General features: G+C 42.9%; 1 protein-coding gene and 2 long non-coding RNA genes across 4 annotated transcripts in view; 2 read left to right on the top strand and 1 right to left on the bottom strand.

Annotated features, from left to right (window-relative positions):
- The window catches only part of CDH10 (cadherin 10), a 408,163-nt gene that overhangs the window by 373,477 nt on the left and 14,751 nt on the right, over positions 1 to 19,935 (bottom strand). The gene's annotated exons all lie outside the window — the stretch shown is intronic.
- Positions 1 to 19,935, top strand: part of LOC309538884 — a 65,781-nt gene that overhangs the window by 38,114 nt on the left and 7,732 nt on the right. Inside the window, exon 3 of the long non-coding RNA XR_014222457.1 lies at positions 18,764 to 18,841. This is a non-coding gene — a long non-coding RNA (uncharacterized lncRNA). The remainder of the gene's footprint in view (positions 1 to 18,763; positions 18,842 to 19,935) is intronic.
- LOC309538947 lies at positions 8,388 to 12,608 on the top strand. 2 transcript variants are annotated; one of them, XR_014222536.1, is made up of 2 exons: positions 8,388 to 9,492; positions 12,313 to 12,608. It is a non-coding gene; the product is annotated as an uncharacterized lncRNA (long non-coding RNA). The 2 variants fall into 2 exon arrangements; XR_014222537.1 differs by lacking the exon at positions 8,388 to 9,492 and adding an exon at positions 10,065 to 10,187.

Consider the following 19,935-nt stretch of genomic DNA (forward strand, 5'->3'; position numbering starts at 1 on the left):
TTTAATATTCAAGAAAACATATTCTCATATTTGTCAAATAAAGGAAGTTAAGGCATCATGGAAAATGTTATCTGATGATAATTTCAAGACACTTGAATCATTAATTATTATTATTTTTCCAAATCATTGTATTGGGCTAGATGTGTCCTTGTCCTGACAGACTTACCAGTCTTGGGGACGGGAACCCTACACCATTCTGCAAAAATAAAAAATAAAAATGGTTCTGCTTGTCCCTTAGAAATGCGGATTTTATGCATGCGATTCTCAATGCAATTTTCCAAAGTTCCCCTCAAATCTATTGTAAAAGTCCTATTGCTCTTCCATGATTGTGTTCTTAGAGGTCTGGAAGCAACTGGCATGAATCTAACCAACTCCTTAAATAGTATATTCCCCACCCCCACCTCCCAAAAAAACACCAGTAATAGCAGTATTGATTTTGGCATTTTGACAGTGCCCAGATACAGTATGACATTCATCTTTTTGAGTATCTCATCTCAAAATCTTACTACTATACTTGTAGACACTCCCACCACAGATGAATGTAAGTGCCCTGCTGACTGCAACCCCTCCAGCAGCTCTAGGGACATTTTAGCCATCATGTGTATCAGTCTCACTGGATATAATACCATTTGTGAATTGTTTGCAGATACACATCGCAGCGGCTTCACATTTCACATGCTGTCCCAGTTTCTTTTATCATTAATTGATGGAGAATGGTAAAAAAAAATATCAGCACAGCCGTTGTTACTCACCCACACTAGTAATTAGCTTGAAGAGTCTGCTGTAATTGGTCCAAACTCTTCCTGAACTTCCTAATATGCATTTAGACAAATTGGCGAAGATAATTGCTAAAGCAGTATAAATTACAAACAACAATTAGTAAAATATTTACCAAGCTTCTGCAATAAAAAAATAAAAAATAGAAAAGAGTGTGCCTGCTTCCTTGACTTAAATAAAATATTCATTCCATTTTTTCACTCTTCCACCGACATTTATTTCATGAAATCAAGCTAATTAAATTTAAGAGACTGAATAGAGGGAAATCTTTCTCACTTCTCAACAGGTTAAAACTTGAGGTCACAGGAACTTAAGGGCTATTCATACCACTTCTTGTCTCATTGCTTTCCCCTGGGGAAAACAGCTCTTTAGTGCTCAATCAGAGCAAACAGCAACAGGTTTCCCACATATTGTTCTTTATTCCAATTTAGAGCTAAAGAGCAGGTTTTCACTGCAAAAGTTGCAGGGCAAGGAGTACTCCTCTCAGACCTGTGCCTAGAAAGTACAGATCAAATACAGAACCGCTCAAACCAATACTTCCTGGGCACGGGACAAGTTTTACAGAGGATCTAGCAGTGTGCAGATTCCAAAGCAGACCTCCAGACCAATCCACACATTGCTAGGGAGTGTGATTGAGTGATGCCTTTGCTTCAAAGTTGCCTTTTGCCAGATCCCTCCCTATCTCTAATGGCACAGCAAAAAAACCCTGCTGTATGAAATGGTCCAGATTTAGGCTGGAGGTAAAGTTAGGTGAGTGGGATGCAGGTGGTGCTGTGGTCTAAACCACAGAGCCTAGGGCTTGCCGATCAGAAAGTTGGTGATTCGAATCCCCACAGCGGGGTGAGCTCCTGTTGCTTGGTCCTTGCTCCTGCCCACCTAGTCATTCAAAAGCAAGTCAAAAGTGCAAGTAGATAAATAGGTACCGCTCTGGCAGGAAGGTAAACGGCGTTTCCGTGCACTGCTCTGGTTCGCCAGAAGCGGCTTAGTCATGCTGGCCACATGACCCAGAAGCTGTCTACGGACAAACACCTGCTCCCTCGGCCTATAGAGCGAGATAAGCGCGCAACCCCAGAGTCGTCCGTAACTGGACCTTATGGTCAGGGGTACCTTTACCTTTAAGGTTAGGTGAAGCTATGGAAACCCAGCTTGCAAGCAACATATGGTGAATTAGTTTTTTTTAAAAAAAAAGATTGTTTAACTTACATACTACTGGATATGTAAATTAAAAGATCTACAAATCTAAATGAACTTCTTTGGGGATGTGTTGGATAAATCCCGCTGTTCTATACAAATGTTTTAAAATTGCTGCTGAAGTACAGTTAAATGAAGCTGTTATGTGTACTACAGTCTATATTTGCATATTTGACAGCATCATTACCATGTGCTGAAGACAGTTGGATGGGATTAGAATGTATTGGCATTCTAGTATTACATATTCTTTGTTAGGGTGTGAAACCTAAGACGCTGGCAAGTTAGCAATGTCATGTGACTTTAAGTAGTCAAGCTCGTTAAGTTGTTAAGTTGCTCAGTATATAAAGAGTGTTTGTTTTCTCTGTGTGTGGGGCGTGAAGCAAAAATGTCCGAAAGCTCCGGAGGTGTTTCTGTTATCTTTCTGCAATAAACCTGTCTTTGGAAAGACAGGCTTCCCTGTGTCGTTATTTCTTTGCTGCTGAGACTCTGAAGCTTGTACTCCAACAAGAATCTCTGCACTGGACTTAATTAATACTCTGCAAAGAGAGCTGTTGCTGGTGGCGCAGCGGAAGTGTTTACTGGACCAGTACAAACTCTCTTAGGTTATGGATCCTTCTACGTTTCTACAGCTGTATTGTGTGCAGAGAAAGTGAAAGCAGCTTTCGGATGAGAGAAGACCGGCTTGGTCGTAAATCCAGCTCTTAAAGGAACTGGGAGGCTGGAGGCGTCTGAAAAGTGAGTAAAACAAATCCCAAGGGGAAAGAGAAGAAAGGGCGCACAGAGGGAGTAGCAGCAGACCCCAAGAATGGCAGCGGAAAATTTCCAGGTTCCCTTTACAAAGTTGAACTCTGCTAATTACGTGCAGTGGTCTAAGAGGGCTCAAGTCTGGTTGGAAGCCAAAGAAGTGTGGGCTGACTATGTCCAGAGGCGAAAGCCGTTTGTGGCTGTTGCAGCAGATGCCACAGCAGAGCAACAGGCTGCTGCACATGCTCAGAACAGGGAACATGATAAAATGGACACTAAAGCTAGATGCATGTTGATGGTATCGATAGACGATTCCCAATTACCTCATGTGGAAAATTTAAGGTCTGCATTTGAAATTTGGGAAGCTCTTAGACGAATTCACCATAGAGCCACGCCCGGAGAGAAGGTGAACATTATACGTGCTTTGTATGAGTTGAAACTGAAGCCAGGGGATAGTGTGGTTGAACACACGTCACAGATGACTGAGTATTTCAACCAACTGTCATCTTTAGGTGTGAATTTTCCTGAAAATATTAAAGTTTATACTCTGCTTAGCAGCCTGCATGCAGAGTTTGAAAACTTAGTACTAACTTTACAAGTTTTGCCAGAGGACCAGCTGAATATGAATTATGTGACTGGTAGATTGTGTGAACAAGAATATCAACATCATCGAAAACGTATTGATAATTCAAATACCCCAAGGGTTGGATGTTCAGATAATTCCCAGCGTGGGGAAACTAGCAGGCAGAGCTGTAAGGAAGCCTCACAAGTGTCTGCTATGGCCAGCAAGTCATGTTTTCGATGTGGCAGCAGGTTTCATTTGATAGCAAAGTGTCCAGAAAAGCAACAGGAATTTCAACAGTCCAAGGCCAGTTTCCGGAGTTACAGGGGAAGACGACGTGAGAACTACAAGAATCAACGATCCAGAGGGGGAGCAGGTGCTGATAAGGGACTATCTGCAATGGCAGCACAACACAGTCTTAAAAGGAGCCAACAAACTTTGAAGTGGATAATTGACAGTGGAGCAAGTCACAGTTTAGTTCCAGCGACATCTAGTGGCCGCTTGATGAACTGCAAGACATTGCCAGTTGCAAAAACCGTGACTATAGCAGACAATAGTAAACGAGAAATGAACCTTAAAGGCACAATTTATGTTAACTGTTTGCAAACTAACCTTCCTGTTTTTGTTCTTCCAGGAATGAAGAATGGACTTTTGAGTGTGTCATGCCTGGTAAAAAGTGGTTTTAAGGTTGAGTTTGAAAATGATGTGTGCACCATTTCGAAACAGGGAAAGGAGCTAGTTAAAATTCCCTGTGAGGATGGGCTTTTTGTTTTGGTTGAAGAGCAGTTAGCAGCAGGTAGATGTTCAACAGGTGAAGCGCAAGCTAAGTGTGTAAATAAGGCTCCTCATACAGGTTGTGCACATCTACTACACAGAAGGTTAGCTCATATATGCTTTAAGTATGTAAGCAAGATGCCAGATTTAGCTGAGGGGTGTAACATTAAACCCTGTCCAAATTTTCTGGATTGTTGTGCTTGTAAACATGCTAAGGTTAAGACATGTAACTATCCTAGATCTGATAGAGTAAGCAAGAAACCCTTTGAACTTGTGCACACAGACGTGTGTGGCCCTATGCCAGTCAAATCGCTTGGAGGTGCGAGATTTATGCAAATTTTGGTGGATGACTTTTCAAGGGCTAGTTGGGTTTTCTTTCTGAAAGAAAAATCACAAGCAGCTTCCATCCTGATGGATTGGATTGAAGAAGTCGAATGTAAATTTGATACCAGGGTACGTAAAATACAATCAGATCGTGGTGGGGAATATGTGAACCACACGCTGGAGACGTGGTTAAAAAGGAAAGGTATAGTTCATAGACTTACCAATCCCTATTCACCACAGGAGAATGCAGTTGCTGAAAGAAAATTTCGAACATTACAGGAAGCCATTGCTGCTTTGCTGTTTGACTCTGGACTTCCACAGCGTTTTTGGGCTGAGGCTGCACTGTATGCGAATTATACTTTTAATAGAGTGTACAATAGCACAGTAGGCAACACTCCTTACTTCATGCTATTTGGAAAAAAACCAAAAATTGATCATCTAAGAGTTTTTGGATGTCGTGCTTATGTGCTGGTGCCTAGGGCACAACGTAGGAAAGGCGATCCTAGGTCTAAAGAAATGTTTTTCTGTGGTTATCAAGCAAACACAAAAGGTTGGAGATTTGTGAATGTAGAAGGCAATCAAACGAAAATCACAATCAGCAGAAGTGCGGAATTTTGTGAACAGGATGGTTGGAATAAAATTCATGGAAATCCTGACATACTATTTGATGTGGTGAACAGTAGCAATGAAACTCAGGCCCCAGGGCAGGTGTTAGTTCCAGAACAGACTGAGGAATTTAAGTCTGAGGACGAGGGTGAGAAATCGTCTAGTTCACCCAAGTCTGTAAAGTCAGAATCTTCTAGCTCTAAAAGTTCACCTGTACAGCAAGAGAGACGTGTAAAGTCAGAATCAGAAAGTTCTTCAACTACTAGTGACAAACAGGTGACGACTAGCGATTCTGGGTCAGAGGGGGAAACTGAAGGAACATCGCAGGAACTGTTAAGGCGTTCTAAGCGTACCAACAAAGGTATACCTCCTGAAAGGTACCAAGCTATTAGTGTTTGGGCTGGTTTGGCAAATTGCGAACCTGAAAGTTTTGAGGAGGTTGAGCAATTACCCCAGGAGGAGGCCAGTAGGTGGCGTGAGGCCATGCAAAAGGAGTTGAATTCTATGAAAGAACTGGGTGTGTTTTCCATCACCAAACTGCCAGAAGGTACCAAGGCAGTAAGTTGTAGGTGGGTGTACAGGATAAAGACAACAGCGATGGGGAAACCAGAGTACAAAGCAAGACTTGTAGCTCGAGGTTTTACGCAAAGAAAGGGGTTACATTATTCCGAAGTCTATGCACCCACTTCAAGGAGTGAAACCCTACGGGCACTATTAGCAGTTGCTGCTCAGAAAGGGTTCAAAGTGAATCAATTTGATGTCTCTACAGCTTATCTTCATTCAGACTTGGCTGAAGAGCTCTATATGGAGCTACCGCCAGGATTGAAAGTTGGTAAATCAAATCAGGTATGGAAACTACATAAATCTATTTATGGACTCAAGCAATCTGCTCATAATTGGAATGAGTGTTTGAATGACGTTTTGGTAGGCATTGGTTTTCGCAGGAGCAAGGCTGACAATTGCTTATATTTCAGAAGTTCAGGAGATGCTCAAGAATCTTTGCTTGTTTATGTAGATGACCTGATTTATACTTCAAAGACACAAGAACAAGTAAGAAAACTAGCCAAAGAGTTAAATAAACACTTCAAAATTAAGAATCTTGGTGATGTGAAGGTCTATCTTGGTGTTCAGATAGATAGGACCAAAAATGGCAGTTTTCTACTGAATCAAAAAGGCAAGATATTACAAATGCTGAAAAAGTTTAACATGACGGAGTGTGCAGGTGTTAGAACACCAATGGAAATGGGTTTTGTAAAAGACAATGAGTTCAAGGATAGTGCTGAATTCAAGCGTGCTGAAATCTTTCAGTCAGCACTGGGAAGCTTACTTCATCTTTCGCAATGGAGTAGACCAGATATTGCTTATGCTGTTAACTTACTCAGCAGAGAAGCTTCGAAACCTAGTGTAAATGCATGGAAAGGAATTCAGAGAGTGTTAAGATATTTACAATACACCAAAGATTTTTGCCTTGAATTATCTTCGGAAGGACAAGCACAGATTACTTGTTGGGCAGATAGTGATTGGGCAAATTTAAAGGATAGAAAATCAGTGTCTGGCTGTGTAATAAAATTTGGTAACTCTCTGATTGGGTGGAGATCCAAGAAACAGAACCTGATTGCTTTGTCGTCAACAGAAGCTGAGTTCTGTGCCTTATCTGAGTTATGTAGAGATCTAGAATTTTACAAATGCTTGGCACAAGAGATGTATGAAAAGGCCATCACTCCAATCACTGTATGGGGTGATAATCAACCGTGTCTTAAGTTAGCACAAAATGGGCAGTTTAAAGGTCGTACAAAACATTTGGATATCCGCTTTCAAAATGTTTGTCAAACGGTAAAAGCAGGAATTGTTAAATTAAATTACTGTCCCAGTCATGAAAATCAAGCTGATGGTTTTACAAAACCGCTTGGTTTTCAGCGGCATGAAAACTTTTGTGAAGAAATGGGTCTGAAGTAATTTTGTTTTTGTATTGCCAGCGAGAGGGGGTGTTAGGGTGTGAAACCTAAGACGCTGGCAAGTTAGCAATGTCATGTGACTTTAAGTAGTCAAGCTCGTTAAGTTGTTAAGTTGCTCAGTATATAAAGAGTGTTTGTTTTCTCTGTGTGTGGGGCGTGAAGCAAAAATGTCCGAAAGCTCCGGAGGTGTTTCTGTTATCTTTCTGCAATAAACCTGTCTTTGGAAAGACAGGCTTCCCTGTGTCGTTATTTCTTTGCTGCTGAGACTCTGAAGCTTGTACTCCAACAAGAATCTCTGCACTGGACTTAATTAATACTCTGCAAAGAGAGCTGTTGCTGGTGGCGCAGCGGAAGTGTTTACTGGACCAGTACAAACTCTCTTATTCTTCTGGTAAAATTTTATTAGTAATGTTGCTTCTTCTTTTGGGATGCCCCAGCTGCACACTGGAGTGTTATATTTCTGATGTTAATGGAGTTTTTATAGAGCTAATTTCAGGCTGTCAATCCCAAATCAGGAGCTAGCCCATGAAAAATAATCAAATTAGCTTAAAAGTGATCAGATTTCTCAATTTCAATATAGCATCTTTAGTCTGCCTCGGCACAGTGACATGAAAGCCCACTGTAGTTGTTTTCATGTCTCTGCCATTATTTTTATATGCAGTTATCACAATAGTTCATAATGAAAGACTTAAGAAGGCTACAGTGGCTTGATGTGCCATTAAGTCACACAAGCCAACAATATTGTATTGCCCTTTTGTGTTGGCTCAAAAATTCAGCAACAAATGCATATACAGTGGTACCTCGGGTTAAGGACTTAATTCGTTCTGAAGGTCCGTTGTTAACCTGAAACTGTTCTTAACCTCAAGCACCACTTTAGCTAATGGGGTCTCCCGCTACTGCCGCAGCACGATTTCTGTTCCCTCACTGAAGCAAAGTTCTTAACCCGAGGTACCATTTCTGGGCTAGGGGAGTCTGAAGCGTTGTAACCTGAAGCGTCTGTAACCCGAGGTACCGCTGTAGTGTGGCATGCTCATTTCTCCCAATAAAGGGACGCGGGTGGCACTGTGGTCTGAAACAGTGGCGTAGCGTGGGGGTGCAGGGGGGGCCGGGCGCACCGGGCGCAACATCGGGGGGGGGCCCTCGCACTCACAGTGCTAAAATCAGTGCTAAAATCCACAGGTTAGGGGGCGCAAATTACTTGCCTTGCCCCGGGTGCTGACAACTCACGCTACGCCACTGGTCTGAAACACTGAGCCTCTTGGGCTTGCCAATCGGAAGGTTGGCGAGTTGAATCCGTGAGGGCGAGCTCCCATTGCTCTGCCTCAGCTCCTGACAACCTAGCAGTTCAAAAGCACTCCAGTGCAAGTAGATCAATAGATGCCGCTGTGATGGGAAGGTAAACAGCGTTTCTGTGTGCCCTGGCTTCCATCACTGTGTTCCGCTGCACCAGTAGCAGTTTAGTCCTGCTGGTCACATGACCCAGAAAGCTGTCTGTCGACAAACGCCGTCTCCCTTAGCCTGAAGTGAGATGAGCACCGCAACCCCATAGTCACTTTTAACTGGACTTAACCATTCAGGAGTCCTTTACCTTTACCTTTTATCTGCCTATAGGAATTCTCTTTTTGTGAGCAACCTTGATTCTGGGTTCTGGGAAAAAGAATAATCACCATCACCATATATTCTTACCTTTTGTATTTGACCAAATGTATGTCATGTCCTCCATGCCAGGGATGTAAATCTGATGGCACGAAAGAGCAAAGAGCAACAGGATTTTAAGTCTGTCAGATGGACTGATGCTAAGTGTTGTTGTTGTTTGTGTGTGTGTGTGATCGCTATATCAGGGCTGCAACACTTTAAACAAAACTTCATTAAACTCAGGAGACAGCCTGAAATAAACTGTTTGTATGAACACAGCCTTTATTTATTTATCATATTTGTTAGCCATTTTTCTTGCCAAGAAACTCACTGCACCTTTCGTTAACACCCAGACTGATTTTCATTAAAAGCTTTCATCTGAAACAAGTCTGGGAGATATATTGTACCATGAAACTGTATGATAAATATTGGCAGAAGGGGGGAAAACTTCATAGTCAAAAGTAGGCCACTAACATTTTGGGAGACGACACTGCAATAAATATGACATTAATGGCCGTGTCTTAAAACTTGGCTGTCTGAGCAGATAAGTACTTAAAATGGGGGGTTACTGACCACTGTGTCATTGCAATGTCACAAACCATGAAGTTACACTAGCAACGAAGGCAGACAATGTCAGCGCAAATGTCATCAGTCAGGGTGGCGGCTGTACTGCTGAGGAGCTGACAAACCTACTGACAAGGCATTTAGAAGGATGGCACATTAAGATTTCACTTAGGAAAGGAGGAGGAAATGGTTCAAAATTCGATTGTGCAAACCTTGTTTATAGTCTGGCCTGAAACTGAGCTGTAAGAAGGAAGCTGTATCCATTCTGATAGCTACTCACTCAGGTTCATAGGCCATCTCAGAATGTTATTTAATTCTGTTTGGCAGCTACCACCTGCTGCGTCATTGTGAGTGACTCAGGTGAGTGGGCACATATGATCAAGATTAATACCAGATGCTGCCCACTATGACTGATGCCTTGTCTGTTTTGAAATGCTTTTTTAACCTTTATTCACAAAGAGGGTTAACTTCACCTGCTTATGGGAGCCAGTGTGGTGTAGTGGTTAAGAGCGGTAGTCTCGTAATCTGGGGAACCGGGTTCGCGTCTCCGCTCCTCCACATGCAGCTGCTGGGTGACCTTGGGCCAGTCACACTTCTTTGAAGTCTCTCAGCCCCACTCACCTCACAGACTGTTTGTTGTGGGGGAGGAAGGAAAAGGAGAATGTTAGCCGCTTTGAGACTCCTTAAAAGGGAGTGAAAGGTGGGATATCAAATCCAAACTCTTCTTCTGACATCTGACAGAAGACATCTTAAGGCAGCCCTGTTCAGGGAAGTTTTTAATATGTAATGCTGTACTGTTTTTAACACTGATTGGGAGCTGCCCAGAGTGGCTGGGCAAACTCAGCCAGATGGGCGGGGTATAAATAATAAATTATTATTATTATTATTATTATTATTATTATTATTATTATTATTATTATTATTCTCTTCTTATGATGATTCTCTGATGCATTTTTTGTTGGCCTCTGTCTGTCTTGAGAGACCATAGAGTTTGCCTCCAGGGGTGAAGCCAAACAGCTGGAGAATCGCAACACCCGCAGTGGCTGCAGAAACTGGTAACTCATAACTGCTGCCTCCCATGTTGTTTTTGCTGCATTAGCATCAATGTGATCTTTCAAGGGGTGCAAACCTGGGCTGTGTGTATGGGCTGCCCACCTGGTCTCCCACCTGGCCTCTCTAATGTGGTCCAAAGGAAAGCAGAGCAGTACATTTGGCACCAGCTTGGCTGTGGGAGTTGCTGGAAGGAGGAGTACAATAACCTGACTAAATGCATGAGTTAAAACAAGCAAGCAGCTGAGTTGAGGCAGAAAAAGCCCCACAGAGCCATACAAGTTGTCTGTTCTTGGCTACGAATTTTGGAGATCTAAAAATCCCTTTGTTCATTTCCCTCTAGCTAACGGATTCATTGCTTAAGATTCATCCTTTGAGTTGTTAACATATGAGAAAAGCTGATGGGCTCTTCATATTGTATCTGATTTGTTCAGAAGGGACCTTATTAAAATGTGCACCTAAACTGAGATAACTCCCACTGTCTGAATATATTGAGTGTTTTGAAGTTCATCAGGTTTCCTGAAGTCATCCATATTGCTGGTTGTCAGGCAGTACCGCATAGGTACTAGTAAATTCCAGGCCATTTAAATTCTGTAGCAAACTTGCACACTTTTGATTCACAGAGTTGAACCCAATTCTCTGTATATGGCAACTGACATGAGGCTGGACAAACTACATATTTTCTGCTGACTTTCCTAGGATAGTTCAGTGAGCTGTGTTCATCTTGGTAGGTTAGAATTGTGTAAGGGAATGAAAAGAGGAGAGTCATGAAGTACCATAAAAAATTCATAGACAGGGTGAGAGTGGGTTTGGGACCCGGTGAAGAAAGAAAAGTAAACCCCACCCAGCAAGGGTGAACCAGCTAAAAATTCTTACTCTGGGATATAAAATAAATGTGTTATCTCATTTTTATGTTAATAATAAGATAGTATTTGTACCTGTTGGGGATATTAAGATCCCAATGGTGAATATCAATAATACAGTGGAACCTCGGTTTTCAAACATAGTCCATTCCAGAAGACCGTTTGACTTCTGAAACATTCAAAAACCGAGGATCAATCGGCGGTCGGCAAAATCCATTGAAAAAATGGAGAAACACTCCTTGGAAGCCATTCAACTTCTGAGGCACGTTCAAAAACAGAAGCAATTACTTCCGGGTTTTCAGCATTTGGAATCCAAATCATTTGGCTTCTGAGAAACTCAAAAACTGAGGTTCCATAAGCACCCAGACGATTGTTACTGAACTAACTGTACACTTCAAACTTGTATGTGTAGCACCACAATAATGTGTACCATTCAACAACTTTGTTGCAGTCACATGGTGTTCACTTGCTAAAACGTACAAAGATGATAAGACGACACTGCAATGTTGTACTGCCAAAGTGCAAAAGCGAATGTTCGTGTAGAGTTGTGAATTCTCGGAAATGCTCAGTGCATGCCATAAGCTTGCAAACCGTTATTCAGAATTGTATGTGCATTGAACATGAAAGACATTTTTTGTAAAGAATTACATAAAATAGTTGGGCGCTGGGGCCCCACTCAGAGTAGCAAACCCCAGTAATTTATACCAGCTCTCCCACCCTATCTTGTCAGTCCTGTATATTTTAAAGGCCATACATTGTTTATTCAGTTGAAGAGGAACATTTTCTCCTGGTGCCTAAAAAGAGGTCATAAAGGCATCATACAAGTCTCCCTGAGGAGAGCATTGCACAAATGGGAAGCCACCACAGAAAAGGCCTGTTCTTGTGTTGCTAACCTCCGGACTATCAGCCCCATGCCACTCAATGATGTTCTAATTTGCCATCCATTTACTTTGCCCATGGAGCTTGCCAGAAGCCACCAAGAACCCGAATGAACATTGGTGTTATTTTCGCCCTCCCTCATCCCCCGTGCATCCATTTGCACTTATCAATGTGGATAATCAATGGATACTGGAGAGAAAATGCTGGTCCCAGTATGTGCTTATTAATCATCTCTCCCTTTAAAGATGTGTCTGTATAAAAATAGCAGTGATAAGAACTTGGAGGAATGACAAGAGCAAGGGCTATTACTCCAGTGAATGTGTTATGCTGTTAGACATCCTTTGGCTTCTGAAAATGTGATGTGATTTATCTCCCTTTGTTTTTGCAGACCTTTTAAAAGTGAAAGCATTCCTATCACATAATGTCCATGTTCCAGGAGCCCAGGAATCCATTTTCACCTAAATAGGACCATATGTAGTCCAGAGGCACATTTTCTGAACCTGTTAATACGCTGTCTGACAGAAGAGAGGCTAGAGAAGTGTGGATTCCAATATCTGCTTTTCGATTTCTGCACTATTGTTCTACAGAAATTAGTATTGCCTCTTTTTAGCTTCTCGGGGGAGGGGGGGAGTTATGTCCAACTGTCAAGCTGTTCGCAAGGAATAAAACATCCCTTGTGCTTGATTCAGACCTGAATGCATGATCTAAAAAAACCAAAAAACCCCAACCTCCAACAACTCTCTTAAATGAGAGTATTCTGCATGCAATTGCAGTCCTCTAATGTCCAAGGTGTGTTTGATTCCCCCTTGCACTACAATGTATTCTTTGAGATGAAATGTTTCACCAAGTTATGTCTAGGGACAGATACAGCATTTCCCCCCATAAAATAGTTCCTTTCTGAATTTGTTTTTCTTGTCGGTGATCATAAATTTGTTTATACATCCAAGGAAACTCTGTAAGCAACGTTAAGCTAATGACAAGAGAGACGAAACACCTGTATGCACTAAAAAAAAAATGACTTCCAGAATGCCAAACGAAACGTATATCTTGCTTATTGAGGTAATATGGTGACAGCCGTAGGTTTGCGACTACAATGCATCAAATTGTTTTGAGCACATGAAACAAACAAATCATTTAGAGAGACTAAAGCAAACCCAGTATTGCCGCAAGCCACGCCTGGAGTGGTCTCTGAGACCACCCTCCATAGCCCTGCTGTGGGTTTCTTAAACTTTAATGCAGGCATAAGCAAACTCAGTCCTCCAGATGTTTTGGGACTACAACTCCCATCATCCCTGGCTAACAGGACAAGTGGTCAGGGATGATGGGAGTTGTAGTCTCAAAACATCTGGAGGGCCGAGTTTTCCTATGCCTGCTTTAATATATTTTTCTACCTTGATTTCCCACCTTTGTCTTAAAATAGCAGGAATCAAGTTACTTTGCAAAACATTAGAGCTTCCTCGTGCTGTCTTTTATCTTTCTAATATGTTGTTGGTCCACGAGAGCAATGTAACATCTGATACGAGGCAAGTAACAGAAGACCTAGTGGAAGAATGATTGACAGGAGTAGAGTGGGATGCTGGGTGGAGGTGGAGGCAGAGTTAGAGCATGTCAGTTGTGGAATGGTTACTACTGCAAATGACACATTACGAACAAATGCAGGCTGTTTGTCTTACTCTGGAAAGAGAGAATTTGGATTCCTGCCTGGAAGAGTGGAGCAAGTTGCATGAAAGACTGTGACCTCTTGGAGTTTGGGGAAGGCCACTTGCCAAGTTTAATGTGACATGTCCACCATAGGCATGAAATGTTTGTATGACCATATGGCCAAGAGTGTAAATACTGGCTATGTATGAATCAACAGATGGTCTGCAAAGCCTTTAAAGCTGATGCATGCTACATTTTGTGCCTAAATTAAGTATTTGGGGCTGACTTTCATGTTTAATAATTAAACCTTCCCCTGAATTCATTCACATACTAGTATGCAAAGAGTGTGGGGGAGATGATCTCTCAAGAGCAACGGATTTTTATGTGACAGAAATGAAGTTGAGACTTATTTCCCTGAATTGCCTGAATTTGATGGGGGCAGGAAAATGCACCAGAGATTTCAAGGAGAGCGGCAACAGCTAATTGCTCCCAGTTATGTGTCAGAAGAGGGCCTTTTAACTTTCAATAAGTTTCCTATCAAAACCTCAAAACAATTAGAACTGGCCTCCTTTTTTTTGTCCTTTAATTATTATTGAACTCGGCTTCTAAATCCCATCAATCAATGGCAAGGAAGGCTATGCATAAAGGGAATGCATGCCTTGCATTTGCAATGATGCACAAGTGCTTTTTGGAAATGATCTCAAAACTTAGAAAGTACAGTGGTGCCTCGCAAGACGAAATTAATCCGTTCCGCGAGTCTCTTCGTCTTGCGGTTTTTTCGTCTTGCGAAGCACGGCTATTAGCAGCTTAGCGGCTATTAACGGCTTAGCGGCTTAGCGGCTTTAAGAAAAAGGAAACAAACTGTATTACATCAGGCTAAATTTCGAATCATTCTTGGCTACAAGGTAAATCTATACACCAATAATTCTTGTACAAGACTCCTGGGAGGGCGGTAACACCATTTTCTTTAAACACCTATGCACAATAAGTTTGTATCTCTTTAACATTCACAGAGGTGAGTTGCAGTAGGAAAGCTGGCAGTTTGGTAAAGGCAAAGGTAAACGGACCCCTGACCATTAGGTCCAGTTGTGACCGACTCTGGGGTTGCGGTGCTCATCTCGCTTTATTGGCCGAGGGAGCCGGTGTATGGCTTCCGGGTCATGTGGCCAGCATGACTAAGCCGCTTCTGGCGAACCAGAGCAGCACATGGAAACACCGTTTACCTTCCCGCCGGAGCGGTACCTATTCATCTACTTGCACTTCGTGCTTTTGAACTGCTAGGTTGTCAGGAGCAGGGACTGAGCAACGGGAGCTCACCCCATCACGGGGATTCGAACCGCCGACCTTCTGATCGGCAAGTCCTAGGTTCTGTGGTTTAAAGGACTTTGGCCTATAGCAGAAATCGTCATGGATAAAGTTGCCCTATCCCTCTCTTCTGAAATGAAGTTGGCAGTATGGTTGTGGATAAAGTCAGGTGTCGCCAGGGGATGAGGAAGGGGGGCGGGATGTCTTCGCTGAGGGGGTGACATTTGGCGTGCCGTCCTTCCGCGACTCCTAAGCCTACCCCGAGCAGCAACATTCATTTTGTTGGCGGCGTTCCTCTCTTCCCCCTTCATTCTGATAGCTCAGGGGAGGCTTGGGAGTCATGGGTGGGTGGCGTGCTGAATGTCCGCTGTCGGTGGCTTGGTCTGCCCCCATGGGTGGCTCGCTCTGCCCCTGGCTGCAGGGTGCGCATCCCGCTCTATGCACCCAAGCGGTTATCCGGCGTCTGGGCGGGCACCCTCTACCCCCCCCCTTGGGAGCACACCTGCCCTGGGCAGCATGGGCATATTCTCCACCACTGGGTGTCTCCAGCATGTATTGGCCCAAGGAGCAAAAGACCAAGGTAGTAAGTATCATGCTGGGTGCCATCTTCTAGATCACTTCCAAATGAACAATTTTAAAATCTCTGCCTGGGCTGGGAAACGCTGCTCATCCTCCCCCTAGAACACATCTCGAGGTAACTGTCTTTCTAGTAAGCACCGTGCAAAACTATTTTGGATGCTTTCATCTCTGCGGTTGCTTTGCCCTTGGCGGCAGTGAATTGAGAACGAGCCAAATTAATCAAATCAACCCTAAGCCCATGTCTGAACGCTGCACAAGCCAGTGCGGAAGGAGTTCTATATTAAATCCCTGCAGCAGCTCCAAGGCTGTATAAACTCCAAGGCTTTAATCCGCATGTCTTTACACTGATAAATAGGAGCCATTGTATCAGCAGAAGACTTGGGCTGCTTGACCTCAAGGTGCAATTGTGAGCTAAGGGAATAATAAGGTCAATAGCATAGGCTGGATTGATTTGATACAGTGTTTTGTATGTAAAAAGAGCAATTTTAGGCTCACCAGGTCAGAACTTATTATTCTGGGCGTCTACAAGGGGAATAGAGCACAGTGGTGTTGATAGTGCATAATCAGGGCAAGACTTATGGTTGCAAAGGTTCTCAACAAAGTGAAATGTGTTACGGACTTCTTAAAGTGAGCTCTATTTTGCCTTTGTATCATCAGCTTGCGAGACCGTTGGAAACCCAAAATGGTGAATATACTGGGAATATATACGCATTTTGCGGCATTTAAAAAGATCTAGCACACATTGTTGTATTGATGCCTGGGAGTGCAATGGAAATAGCCACCATTTTTGTCTCCTTATTTAATCTTATTTAAATGACTTTGTATTCCTTCAAAATTGCTTGTATGTTCAGCCCCAATACCCATGTTCCAAATGCATCTTGAAATTTTGCTTTAGGTGGAATCTGGCAGCGGCCTGGAGGTGTGTAAAAGCTCCCAGGGAAATGTATCGGGAAATGTCTTATGAAAATATTTAGCTCACCCTCTCTCAGCTGCCACCACCTGAGGTTTGAGTCAATGGATTACACTGTGGATCACCAGTGGAAACAAAACATGGCAGATCACTGTATTTTTCATCAGTAAGCACCAGAGCTTGCCTCCTCTTTGTCTGGCTCATTATGGTAGTTTCCCCATTCTACCTGCTTGCTACTTTCAGCGCTGAAAGTCTTCCCAAAGCAGTTCACAATCCCTCTAGTCTAGACCATCAAAACCACATTACTGCTGGGAAATATGATGGGCAAATGCATTGGCAGCCATGGCTAATGGGCTTGATCCCCTTCCCACTTGTGAATTTATGCACATTGCGTTGCCAACAGCATCTGGCTGAAAATATACATTTCTGGGAGAAACGTTTGACTCCATAACAAAGAGACAGATACACTAGGTGTGGTGCCTCGTTTGTCTACCAAAGTGTTAAATCTTCATGGAACATTTTCTTTCGATAACAACAGTTTATAACGGTGTGCCTTATAATTCACCAGCTGCTATCTGATCTCCTATCACACCTTTAATTAACAGTTAAAAAGGAATATTACTTCATATTAATGACATGCAAAGAATATTAAGCACATGTGAACAACAAAAATACATTTGTTTCTGTAATGCTTGATTAATAACAGTTAAATGTTCCTATCTGGACATGGCAGATCTCTAGACGGCATACGCCTCATGTAATAATGAGGCACTCCTTTTTAAAATGCTGCACAAAATTATTGTGTGTGGGAAAGCCTTATGATGCTTCCTGCATTACAGCAGAAATACCACAACAAGCCATGTTTTTGCATTGACATTTACATGTGAACTATATGGCACAGGTATCTAAATATCACAGGGCTACGTGAACAAAAGGGAAGTTAAGATGATACTTGATAACTCTCACATTGAAGTCGAACAAATGCACCCAACACTAAAACAGTTATCTATCATAATAAGCAACAATTCCAATCAGCTGCTTTACTATGGGGACGCTGGTGGCGCTGTGGGCTAAACCACAGAGCCTAGGACTTGCCGGTCAGAAGGTTGGCGGTTCGAATCCCCGTGATGGGGTGAGCTCCCATTGCTCGGTCCCTTCTCCTGCCAACCTAGCAGTTCAAAAGCACGTCAAGGTGCAAGTAGATAAATAGGTACCGCTCCAACGGGAAGGTAAACAGCGTTTCTGTGCACTGCTCCGGTTCGCCAGAAGCGGCTTAGTCATGCTGGCCACATGACCTGGAAGCTGTACGCTGGCTCCCTCGGCCAATAAAGCAAGATGAGCGCCGCAACCCCAGAGTCGGTCATGACTGGACCTTTACCTTGCTTTACTATGAGCAGTTTTAAAGGTGCAGTTAGGTGACTGTTTTATTCCAACAGACCATTGGGAACTGACTGGTTGTTGTTTTTTAATGCAAAGGGCTTTTAATAAGACTTTGCTGTTTTATCATCTATTTTAATAGTTTTGATTTTTATATTGTTTTAATTCTATCACAATTCACGATTATCTTTTATGTTTTATCTTGTATGGAGCTCAGCCACACTTCCCTTTGCCATACTCCTCCTCGAACCCCTCAGAAAACCTGCTCTTCCATGCTGAACGAGAACAAATGGCAATTGGGCTTTCTATGGATAGCCATTGGTTCTGATTTAACACTAAAGAGCAGGTCCTCCAGGGGAGAGCAGTGGGAAGAGCAAAACTGCTCAGACCCATGCCTAGAAAACAGGATAAGTGGTTCAGGCCCGTTTTTTCTAGGCATGAGAAAAGTAGAAGTGTATACAAGCCTCTTGGGTAGGGTTGCCATATTTCAAAAACTAAAAACCAGAAAACCACCAAAATTGTTGAGCTGTTTTTAGACAAACCCCAAAGCTGTTGAGCAGGACAAAGCCGCCTTTTGGAAATCCCCCCTGGATGTCAATTCCACCTTTGAAATGCCAGACGTCTGGCAGCTCTACACTTGGGTGCTGCCAATGCAGAGGTTTGACTTCACTGTAAGAGGCACACACTATTGTCTCTTGAGGCAGATGTATGCCCACAGCTCTCCCTCTGATTGGCTAAAAGGCTGAGGAGGGAATTGAAGGGTGTGTGTTTGTGTAGCTGGAATATGGGAAAGGGGGAAGAGACTTGAAGTGTTGGAATTGAAGGGCTGCAAGGAAAAGAAAGGACTGGAACACTTTTAACAAATCTGGAATACTGGAAAGTGTCAGCAGGCATGGTTGAACCTCAGCAGCAGAAAGGAGCAAGGAGAAAGCTGATGTACACAGATTTTGGGCAAGGTGCTTGGGAGAGTAGTGTTGATTCAGCTGCAGGTGCTCTTGAATTAAACTCATTTTTTGACTCATTTCAGTGTGGATTCAGGTTTCGCTTGGGGACAGAATTAACCTTGGTTGCCCTGATGGATTACGTTTTGCAGGAGGAAATCCGGGTAAGTGGTACCCTGTTGCTTTTGTTCACTCAGTGGCCTTTGATACCATCTCTGGTATCGATCATCTCTGGAGGTTGAGGGCATTGTTTTGTGGTGGCTTCATTCCTAATTGCAGGATTGGTGCCAGAAACTACCATTGGGTGACTTGTCTAAGCTTCAGGCACAGGACTAATGAGAAGTTTCAACATTGCCACATTGTCTTGTCCCTTGGCCTCCCTGAGACTCTGAGCGTTCTGATATTTGACCTTTTCACCTGCAATCTGAAAAGAGGTTTAATTACTCCAGATTGAAAAGAAAACTCTGTGAGTTTTAAAGTTACCTTAATAATGACACTCTCTCTTTTTCTTTGTTTTGTCCATCTTGCAGTTCTGCTCAGGTTGTAAGCCAGTGTAAGGCATGATTAATTGGGAAATGGGGGGAGTGAGTGGCACTGTAGTCTAAATCTCTAAACCTCTTGGGCTTGCTGATCAGAAGGTTGGTGGTTCTCATCCCTGCAAGTAGATAAATAGGTACCGCAGCAGCAGAAAGGTAAACAGTGTTTCCATGCTCTCTGGTTTCCATCACGGTGTTTTATTGTGCCTGTAGCAGTTTAGTTGTGCTGGCCAAATGACCCAGAAAAGCTGTCTGCAGACAAACACTGGCTTCCTCGGCCTGAAAGCAAGATGAGCACTGCAACCCCATAGTCACCTTTGACTGGACTTAACCATCCAGGTGTCCTTTACCTTTTACCTTTTATAATTAATACTTACGGTGGGCTGATGTGCTTGTCTTTGATAACATCATTGACTTTGCTCCCTTCCAGTTCCTGAGATAAGTTCTTCTTCTTTTTCTTCTTCTTCCATCCTGATGCACATTATTTTATGAATTGAAATTAAAAGAGCACTCTCAATTTCTTTTCAGTTTAACTTGAAAGTAAAATATTCCCCCTTGTCATCAGAAGAAATTGTCTTGTGAAGGTAGAGTGATGTGAGAGAGATAAGAACATAAAAGACAGGGGTGCCATTAGGGGACAGGGACCAAGCCCCCCTTAAATTTTCAAGGTGGGGGCCAGGCCTCATCAACATGATTTTGATCCAGTATTTCATGGGGAGCCC

The sequence above is a fragment of the Podarcis vaucheri genome, assembly GCF_965113315.1.
Source record: "Podarcis vaucheri genome assembly, chromosome: 8".
NCBI classification, from domain to species: Eukaryota; Metazoa; Chordata; class Lepidosauria; order Squamata; family Lacertidae; genus Podarcis; species Podarcis vaucheri.